Raw genomic sequence first — 10,027 nt, forward strand, 5'->3', positions numbered from 1 at the left:
AACTGCAGTGAGACTCACTGGTCTGTAATTAGCAGGGTTGTCTCTACGACACTTTTTGAACACGGGAACAACGTATGCTATGCTCCATTGCACAGGCACTATTCCTGTAGATAACGATGATTTGACGATCGATGCCAAATGCTCATCAATCTCTTCCCTTGCTTCCCAGAGGATACGAGGACAGATCCCATCCCCAGGGGACTTGTCTGTTATCACATTCTGCAGTATTTCTATCACCTAATCCTTGTGAACCTCAATCTCTAGTACTCTGGAAGCAAGTATCTCAGTATCTTCCTCTCCTTTCATACCTTTGCTGTCATTTGTAAGGTGCGAGAAAAGCACAAAGGTAGGAAAAGATATTTGCAGGCAAACTGAGTCAAAATTATTTATTGAAAGGAAAGGAAAATCACACTTGGCAATTTGCCATATCTCTTTGCGAACATGACCAGCAGAAGTAAGCAAGGGAGCTATTGATTTGAGTATTCTCGGACCTGAAGCAAACAAAGGTTAGTGACATATTCATTTCTTTTTCTGGCGAACGAAATGATCTTTCCTGATGGTTACAATGAAAGAGATGGTTCCAATAAAAGACAGAGATTAATTCGCATGTAGATATATTCCAATGTGACACGATTCATTTTCAGTCCCTAATTACCCCAGAGATGGAGGAGGTGAGTTACTTTTCTTCACTCTTCAACTCCTCAGCACGGAGGTACAAACATGAAACCGCTAGAGATGGAATTCTTGAATTGGGAACCAGAGACACTGAAGAAACTAGGCAAAAGTGAGGACTGCAGATGCTGGAAACCTGACTTTAGATCAGAGTGATGCTGGAAAAGCACAGCAGGTCAGGCTGCATCCGAGGAGCAGGAGAGTCGACGTTTCTGTTGCCAGTCATGCTCCGCTGCACAAACAATTTTCGTTTTTGGCTCAGATTTCCAGCACCTGCAGCTATTTGTTTTATGTTAACCTTCATAATGTTTTGGACAAAACCAATGACCTGCCAGCATCGGAAAATCGGCAGAAGTACTGGTACACCGATATGTTTGCTGAACAATACAACCATTCCATGAGCGGGAATACGATCCGGGCCACGGTGCTGAGAGTACCGAATCCTCACAAGTAAATAACAAGACAAGGCGATAGATACTATCGTATTTGGTGTAAATAAAACACCCTGTCTGAACATTTTCGTTGCAGATTTTTTTTCAAATTGTCTTCGAAGATTTACAAAGTGGGAAAAGGCCATTCCGCCCGTGTGCATTGCGGCTAATCAGAGAGCCATGTATTCCAGTCGCAGTTTCGAACTTTGGCCCAAAGCCTCGTGTGTTCTAATGTTTCCAGGTCAAATGTCAATGAGGTTATCCTATGTTCTTACATTGCACAATAATGGGACAGAAGTATAACGAATTGTAACTCTTTTGAGGAACTCATGCTCATTTTCACCACAGAGGGAGACACACCAGAAGATACCGCCAAACTGACGGAGGTGTCCGTTGTGGAGAGCTGGAATTTGAAATGGACAATAGGACAAATGCAAGCTTTACATGCGGAAGCACAGAGGAGATGTCCCGAGAGAACTTTACAAGGGGAGCGTCAACGTATACCACGGTTAAAGCGAAATATCCCCCCTCGAGCCAGGTAGGACACGAACGTACAATCTTCTGATCCGAAGTCAGACGCGTTATCCATTACGCCACTGGCCCAAGAGAAAAACCTGCACTTGGCAGAATGTCGATATGTAATGCCATGGACTTTCACGGAATCAGAATGAAAAAGGTGAACAAGCACCGAAGATAATCACCAACATTGCTTCACTTTGAAGTTTCCAATTTGTGAAGCAGTGCCTTTCACTGGCAAAGGAGAGACATTTGTCCTCAGCTGCCTGCTTCAGGGTCGCCTCCTTCTCTGCTGGAAGTTTCCATCGTTTTATTCACAGTCACGACGCGATTTCATGATCCACTCCAGTGAAAACGTGTCATGGTGTCGTCCAAACAAGACCCTGCAGAAACTCGGCGAGAAACCTCTGGTCATTTCGAGCTCAGGATGTGGAATTAGACGAGATGCGTGACACCTTTTATTGGCGCTGCCACTTCACTGAAATTAGCGGCTCAAAACGAGCCGTTGTAAGCATCAGCTTGATTTGTACCTTCCTGCATTGCATTTACTCAACAAAATCAGATCGCTCCCATCCGGCCCAGCTGACTTATCTATTTTCACACTCTGCAGTATTTCTAATATCTCTTTCTTGTGAACCTCAATCTCTTCTCGTCTAGACGCAAGTAGCTCTGTATCTTCCTCGCCAACATTTTCATTTTCTATAGCGAACAATGTCGAAAAATATTTATTTAGTGCTTCCCCTATCTCCTCTGACTCCACACACAACTTCCCACTATTATCCTTGATTGTCACAAATTTAACTCTCGTCATTCTTTTATTCCTGACATACCTATGGAAAGCCTTAGGGTTAACCCTGATCCTATCTGCCAACAACTTCTCATGACTCCTGCTGGCTCTTCTCAGCTCTCTTTTTAGGTCTCTCTTGATATCGTCGGAACCCTCGAGCGCTCTAACTGAGTTTTCACATTTTGTCCTAACATAAGACTTCTTGTTCTTCTTGACCAGGGATTCCACTTCCTTAGTAAACCACGGCTCACGCGTTCTATATCTTCCTCCCTGCCTGACAGGTACATACTTATCTAGGACACACAGGAGCTTTTCCTTGAATAAGCTCCACATTTTAATGTGCTCACCCCCTGCAGTTTCCTACCCCATTCTACGCTTCCTAAATCTTACCTCATTGCATCGTAATTTCCCTTCCACCAGCTGAAACTCTTGCTCCGTGGAGTACACCTATCCCTTTCAATCACGAAAGTAAACCTGAGAGAATTGGGATCGCTGTCTCCAAAGTGCTCACCTACTTCCGAATCTAAAACCTGGCCAGGCTCGTTACCCAGTACTAAATCGAAAGTGGCTTCGTCCCTTGAAGGCATGTGTACGTACTGTGTCAGGAAGCCCTCCTGCACACACTGGGCAAAAAATGACTCATCTATAGTACTCGTACTGTAGTGATCCCAGTAAATATTTGGATATTGTCTTGAGTGTTCCAGAGTTTTTCATTGTCCCAGAGTCCAGATGAAGTTTGCATTCCTCACGTACGTGAGCGAGAATGATTTCAATGTCTCAGATCAGTTCCTGTCCCGAGAACATCAGAGTCAATGTCCCGTCCTCTCCTCGGTCCGACAGTTCACACTTCTTCATTCTCCTCTGATTCCATTTCCCAAAGAGTTTCTCAAGATTTACAAAGCTGGAGCCTAAATTATATGGTTTGCTTCCTAAACATTTTTTCAACTGCCAACTGACAATATTTTCACAGTATCTCTTCACAATCCTCTGGCTTGCACCATGTCCAGGGATGAGAAGTCCCGTTTGGTGGAGAGATTCCCGAGGCTGATGAGTTTCACTTTGGAACAAAGATGGTTAAGTGGCGATTTCCTGCGGTTGTTTCTAATGATGGGAGAGGGAGCGGTGGGGAATGAGCACTTTGACGAGCAGGAGGAAGTGTTGCCACTGACCCGAGTCAGAGAACAGTGGACAGGGATGAAAGGAATCTAATGAAAAGCAGCACTTCTGCTCAGGATGTTCAATAACAGCTGCAAAACCCGATGTGTCGAGCAGTGTATCTGGAAAGAGAAACAGAGATAATGTTTTAAATATGGAACATTTCTGATGTAGAACTCGAGTTTCCCAAGTCTAATCAAATTACCGGCCTGGTTCACAAAATAGTTTTTCTGAACTTTGAGCGAAAATTGTACCAGCAGGAAAGCATTCATAACGTAGTCAGCAGGATTCGAACCTACGTGGGGAAACCCCAATGGATTTCTAATCCATCGCCTTAACCACTCGGCAATGACTACAGACGGCTCAGGTGCGTTGAGCATTGACCTAATCAGCCGTGATCTCATTGAAAGCTACCGTTGACTTGATGAGCGAAATGCTCCCATCTCCTTTCATACCTTTGCTGTCATTTGTAAGCTGCGAGACACCAATGTAAAAGAAGAAAAGCACAAAGGTAGGAAAAGATATTTGCAGGCAAACTGAGTCAAAATTATTTATTGAAAGGAAAATCACACTTGGCAATTTGCCATATCTCTTTGCGAACATGACCAGCAGAAGTAAGCAAGGGAGCTATTGATCTGAGTATTCTCGGACCTGAAGCAAACAAAGGTTAGTGACATATTCATTTCTTTTTCTGGCGAACGAAATGATCTTTCCTGATGGTTACAATGAAAGAGATGGTTCCCAATAAAAGACAGAGATTAATTCGCATGTAGATATATTTCAATGTGACACGATTCATTTTCAGTCCCTAATTACCCCAGAGATGGAGGAGATGAGTTACTTTTCTTCACTCTTCAACTCCTCAGCACGGAGGTACAAACATGAAACCGCTAGAGATGGACTTCTTGAATTGGGAACCAGAGACACTGAAGAAACTAGGCAAAAGTGAGGACTGCAGATGCTGGAAACCTGACTTTAGATCAGAGTTTTGCTGGAAAAGCACAGCAGGTCAGGCTGCATCCGAGGAGCAGGAGAGTCGACGTTTCTGTTGCCAGTCATGCTCTGCTGCACAAACAATTTTAGTTTTTGGCTCAGATTTCCAGCACCTGCAGCTATTTGTTTTATGTTAACCTTCATAATGTTTTGGACAAAACCAATGACCTGCCAACATCGGAAAATCGGCAGAAGTACTGGTACACCGATAAGTTTGCTGAACAATGCAACCATTCCATGAGCGGGAATACGATCCGGGCCACGGTGCTGAGAGTACCGAATCCTCACAAGTAAATAACAAGACAAGGCGATAGATACTATCGTATTTGGTGTAAATAAAACACCCTGTCTGAACATTTTCGTTGCAGATATTTTTCAAATTGTCTTCGAAGATTTACAAAGTGGGAAAAGGCCATTCCGCCCGTGTGCATTGCGGCTAATCAGAGAGCCATGTATTCCAGTCGCAGTTTCGAACTTTGGCCCAAAGCCTCGTGTGTTCTAATGTTTCCAGGTCAAATGTCAATGAGGTTATCCTATGTTCTTACATTGCACAATAATGGGACAGAAGTATAACGAATTGTAACTCTTTTGAGGAACTCATGCTCATTTTCACCACAGAGGGAGACACACCAGAAGATACCGCCAAACTGACGGAGGTGTCCGTTGTGGAGAGCTGGAATTTGAAATGGACAATAGGACAAATGCAAGCTTTACATGCGGAAGCACAGAGGAGATGTCCCGAGAGAACTTTACAAGGGGAGCGTCAACGTATACCACGAGTAAAGCGAAACATCCCCCCTCGAGCCAGGTAGGATTCGAACCTACAATCTTCTGATCCGAAGTCAGACGCGTTATCCATTACGCCACTGGCCCAAGAGACAAACCGGCACTTGGCAGAATGTCGATATGTCATGCCATGGACTTTCACGGAATCAGAATGAAAAAGGTGAACAAGCACCGAAGATAATCACCAACATTGCTTCACTTCGAAGTTTCCAATTTGTGAAGCAGTGCCTTTCACTGGCAAAGGAGAGACATTTGTCCTCAGCTGCCTGCTTCAGGGTCGCCTCCTTCTCTGCTGGAAGTTTCCATCGTTTTATTCACAGTCACGACGCGATTTCATGATCCACTCCAGTGAAAAAGTGTCATGGTGTCGTCCAAACAAGACCCTGCAGAAACTCGGCGAGAAACCTCTGGTCATTTCGAGCTCAGGATGTGGAATTAGACGAGATGCGTGACACCTTTTATTGGCGCCGCCACTTCACTGAAATTAGCGGCTCAAAACGAGCCGTTGTAAGCATCAGCTTGATTTGTACCTTCCTGCATTGCATTTGCTAAACAAAATCAGATCGCTCCCATCCGGCCCAGCTGACTTATCTATTTTCACACTCTGCAGTATTTCTAATATCTCTTTCTTGTGAACCTCAATCTCTTCTCGTCTAGACGCAAGTAGCTCTGTATCTTCCTCGCCAACATTTTCATTTTCTATAGCGAACACTGTCGAAAAATATTTATTTCGTGCTTCCCCTATCTCCTCTGACTCCACACACAACTTCCCACTATTATCCTTGATTGTCACAAATTTAACTCTCGTCATTCTTTTATTCCTGACATACCTATGGAAAGCCTTAAGGTTAACTTTGATCCTATCTGCTAACAACTTCTCATGACTCCTCCTGGCTCTTCTCAGCTCTCTTTTTAGGTCTCTCCTGATATCGTCGGAACCCTCGAGCGCTCTAACTGAGTTTTCACATTTTGTCCTAACATAAGACTTCTTGTTCTTCTTGACCAGGGATTCCACTTCCTTAGTAAACCACGGCTCACGCGTTCTATATCTTCCTCCCTGCCTGACAGGTACATACTTATCTAGGACACACAGGAGCTTTTCCTTGAATAAGCTCCACATTTTAATGTGCTCACCCCCTGCAGTTTCCTACCCCATTCTACGCTTCCTAAATCTTACCTCATTGCATCGTAATTTCCCTTCCACCAGCTGAAACTCTTGCTCCGTGGAGTACACCTATCCCTTTCAATCACGAAAGTAAACCTGAGAGAATTGGGATCGCTGTCTCCAAAGTGCTCACCTACTTCCGAATCTAAAACCTGGCCAGGCTCGTTACCCAGTACTAAATCGAAAGTGGCTTCGTCCCTTGAAGGCATGTGTACGTACTGTGTCAGGAAGCCCTCCTGCACACACTGGGCAAAAAATGACTCATCTATAGTACTCGTACTGTAGTGATCCCAGTAAATATTTGGATATTGTCTTGAGTGTTCCAGAGTTTTTCATTGTCAAAGAGTCCAGATGAAGTTTGCATTCCTCACGTACGTGAGCGAGAATGATTTCAATGTCTCAGATCAGTTCCTGTCCCGAGAACATCAGATTCAATGTCCCGTCCTCTACTCGGTCCGACAGTTCACACTTCTTCATTCTCCTCTGATTCCATTTCCCAAAGAGTTTCTCAAGATTTACAAAGCTGGAGCCTAAATTATATGGTTTGCTTCCTAAACATTTTTTCAACTGCCAACTGACAATATTTTCACAGTATCTCTTCACAATCCTCTGGCTTACACCATGTCCAGGGATGAGAAGTCCCGTTTGGTGGAGAGATTCAGGAGGCTGATAAGTTTCACTTTGGAACAAAGATGGTTAAGTGGCGATTTCCTGCGGTTGTTTCAAATGACGGAGAGGGAGCCGTGGGGAATGAGCACTTTGACGAGCAGGAGGAAGTGTTGCCACTGACCCGAGTCAGAGAACAGTGGACAGGGATTAAAGGAATCTAATGAAAAGCAGCACTTCTGCTCAGGACGTTCAATAACAACTACAGAAACCCGATGTGTCGAGCAGTGTATCTGGAAAGAGAAACAGAGATAATGTTTTAAATATGGAACATTTCTGATGAAGAACTCGAGTTTCCCAAGTCTCCTCAGATTACCGGCCTGGTTCACAAAATAGTTTTTCTGAACTTTGAGCGAAAATTGCACCAGCAGGAAAGCATTCATAACGTAGTCAGCAGGATTCGAACCTACGGGGGGATACTCCAATCGATTTCAAAATCCATTGCCTTAACCACTCGGCCATGACTACAGACAGCTCAGGTCGGTTGAGCATTGACCAAATCAGCGTGGGGAAACTCCAATGGATTTCTAATCCATCGCCTTCACCCCTCGGCCATGACAACAGACAGCTCAGAGCGGTTGAGCATTGACCAAATCAGCCGTGATCTCATTGAAAGCTACCGTTGACTTGATGAGCGAAATGCTTCCATCTCTTTTCATACCTTTGCAGTCATTTGTAAGTTGCGAGGCACCAATGTAAAAGAAGAAAAGCACAAAGGTAGGAAAAGATATTTGCAGGCAAACTGAGTCAAAATATTTATTGAAAGGAAAATCACACTTGGCAATTTGCTAGACCTCTTTGCTGACATGACCAGCAGAGGTAAGCAATGATCTGAGTATTCTTGGACCTGAAGTGATGCTGGAAAAGCACAGCAGGTCAGGCAGCATCCGAGGAGCAGGAAAGTCGACGTTTCTGTTGCCAGTCTTGCTGCGTTCCGCAAACAATTTTCGTTTTTGTCTCAGATTTCCAGCACCTGCAGCTATTTCTTTTATGTTAACCTTCATAATGTTTTGGACAAAACCAATGACCTGCCAGCATCGGAAAATCGGCAGAAGTACTGGTACACCGATATGTTTGCTGAACAATACAACCATTCCATGAGCGGTAATACGATCCGGGCCACGGTGCTGAGAGTACCGAATCCTCACAAGTAAATCCTCACAAGAACATTTTCGTTGCAGATTATTTTCAACTTGTCTTCGAAGGTTCACAAAGTGGGAAAAGGCCATTCCGCCCTTTGTGCATTGCGGCTAATCAGAGAGCCATTTTTCTAGTCGCAGTTTCCAACTTTGGCCCAAAGTTTGATCATGGTGTCATGCAGAAACTCAGCGAGTTCACTCAGACATTTTTGTGTGTGCAGAATGATTTGCCACATTTAAGGCAAATTCAATGGCATCCGAATGGGTATATAGACAGGAAGCGTTCGGAGAGATAAGGAACACATTTTGGCAAATATGGTTCAATTAATTTCGGTTATCGTTTCAGCAGGGACAGGTTCGATAGTAGGGTCTTTTTCCGTGCTCGGCATCTTTGTTCTGCTCCCGCAGCTGACACCAGTTTTAATGCACCATTTGGAAAAAAAAACATGCACTCTGTTTGTTACGCAGTCAGCGCGTTTGCCTATATTTCTGAAAGGTGGATGGGACAAGTTGACCCAGCAATGAGGGTCTTTCCGGACTTTTGCTGCCAATGACCGTTCGTTTGGCACCTTCCCAATTTTGCCATCAAAGAGTTTGGCTGAAGAATAATACCGCACGGATAATGTTAGCCCCGTCAGCTCTCCAACGAATCCAGAAACTGACAACTCTTCATGTGGAACAGAAGCAAAACAGAAAGTGTGGACAATTGCCAGGCACATGTCATGAACTGCTCAGAGAAACGGCAGCGAGGCAATTCCGGACATACTGGAGATTTAGTGCATTGCCAAGTCACAGGAAGTGCTCAACAAACATAAAACAAAACGGAACAGCAATAATCCATGAAAAATGAAGTTTACCAATTGCACTCGTGATGAAATTAGGTCAACAATGCGCTGATGACTCCATCTGATCGAGAGGACCAATCACCAGCCCCCTTCACCAGGACAGTAATGAAGGAAATGCGAGAAATACAAAAAACATTGCTCATCGCGATTGCCAACCTTTTTGCCACTGCAACAACAAAAACGGCGAGCAGATACAATGCAGAATCCGGTTTCATATCAGCAATGAAGTAGTAATATCCATTCACTTTCAGTGAAAACGGTGAACAATGGAAATTGTCTGAAATATGAATACCCAGCGCAGGCTACTTGGTTCCCCGATTATACTGCTGCACAGACTTTCATATTTAAAGGTACCTTTCAAAGAGAGTGTTTGTGGCTGTCCATATGACAATGGAAATTGTTGCCCTCGCTCTCACTGCCATTATTGATTATGTTGGGTTTGGCATCCTCACCTTGCACGCGGGAGTTCAATGTGAACTCTGCTGTGAAAAATCGGAGTGCTTTGGAGCAGAAAGATGTGAAGCTCGTTGGCTTCATGGAGATGTTGTTGGAATGTTTTGCGGTGCTGGGAAGCGGGATCCTCACAGTTCTGGGTAACATCCTCAGGGTTGCAGAGCCTGTTGTGAAGCCTACTATCCTGTGGCGGTTGGAATTGATTTAGTTTCATTGCCGCTGGGTCCGGTTGTTGGTGTTGCAGATTGGATCCTGATCAATGTGTTTATTGATGGAATCCATGGATGGGTGCCCTGCTTCTAGAAAATCTCTGGCTGCTTTCTGATTGCCATTTTCTAGTACTATTGTGCTGCTCTCGAGGATGCATGCTGTCTGTACGTATAGCTACTCGGGACAGCTGGCCGTGGCAATTAGTGACG

General features: G+C 44.4%; 3 non-coding genes across 3 annotated transcripts; all 3 read right to left on the minus strand.

Annotated features, from left to right (window-relative positions):
• Positions 1-3,835: 3,835 nt before the first annotated feature.
• Positions 3,836-3,917, minus strand: trnas-aga (transfer RNA serine (anticodon AGA)). Its single transcript has one exon. It is a non-coding gene; the product is annotated as a tRNA-Ser (tRNA).
• Positions 3,918-5,354: 1,437 nt separating this feature from the next.
• trnar-ucg (transfer RNA arginine (anticodon UCG)) lies at positions 5,355-5,427 on the minus strand. The gene has a single exon. It is a non-coding gene; the product is annotated as a tRNA-Arg (tRNA).
• Positions 5,428-7,556: 2,129 nt separating this feature from the next.
• On the minus strand, positions 7,557-7,639 carry trnaq-uug (transfer RNA glutamine (anticodon UUG)). The gene has a single exon. It is a non-coding gene; the product is annotated as a tRNA-Gln (tRNA).
• Between the last annotated feature and the right edge of the window lie 2,388 nt (positions 7,640-10,027).

This window comes from Chiloscyllium plagiosum, unplaced genomic scaffold (assembly GCF_037043375.1).
Source record: "Chiloscyllium plagiosum isolate Xiang-an unplaced genomic scaffold, Cpla_swu_hap1 HiC_scaffold_42, whole genome shotgun sequence".
Classification (NCBI taxonomy): domain Eukaryota; kingdom Metazoa; phylum Chordata; class Chondrichthyes; order Orectolobiformes; family Hemiscylliidae; genus Chiloscyllium; species Chiloscyllium plagiosum.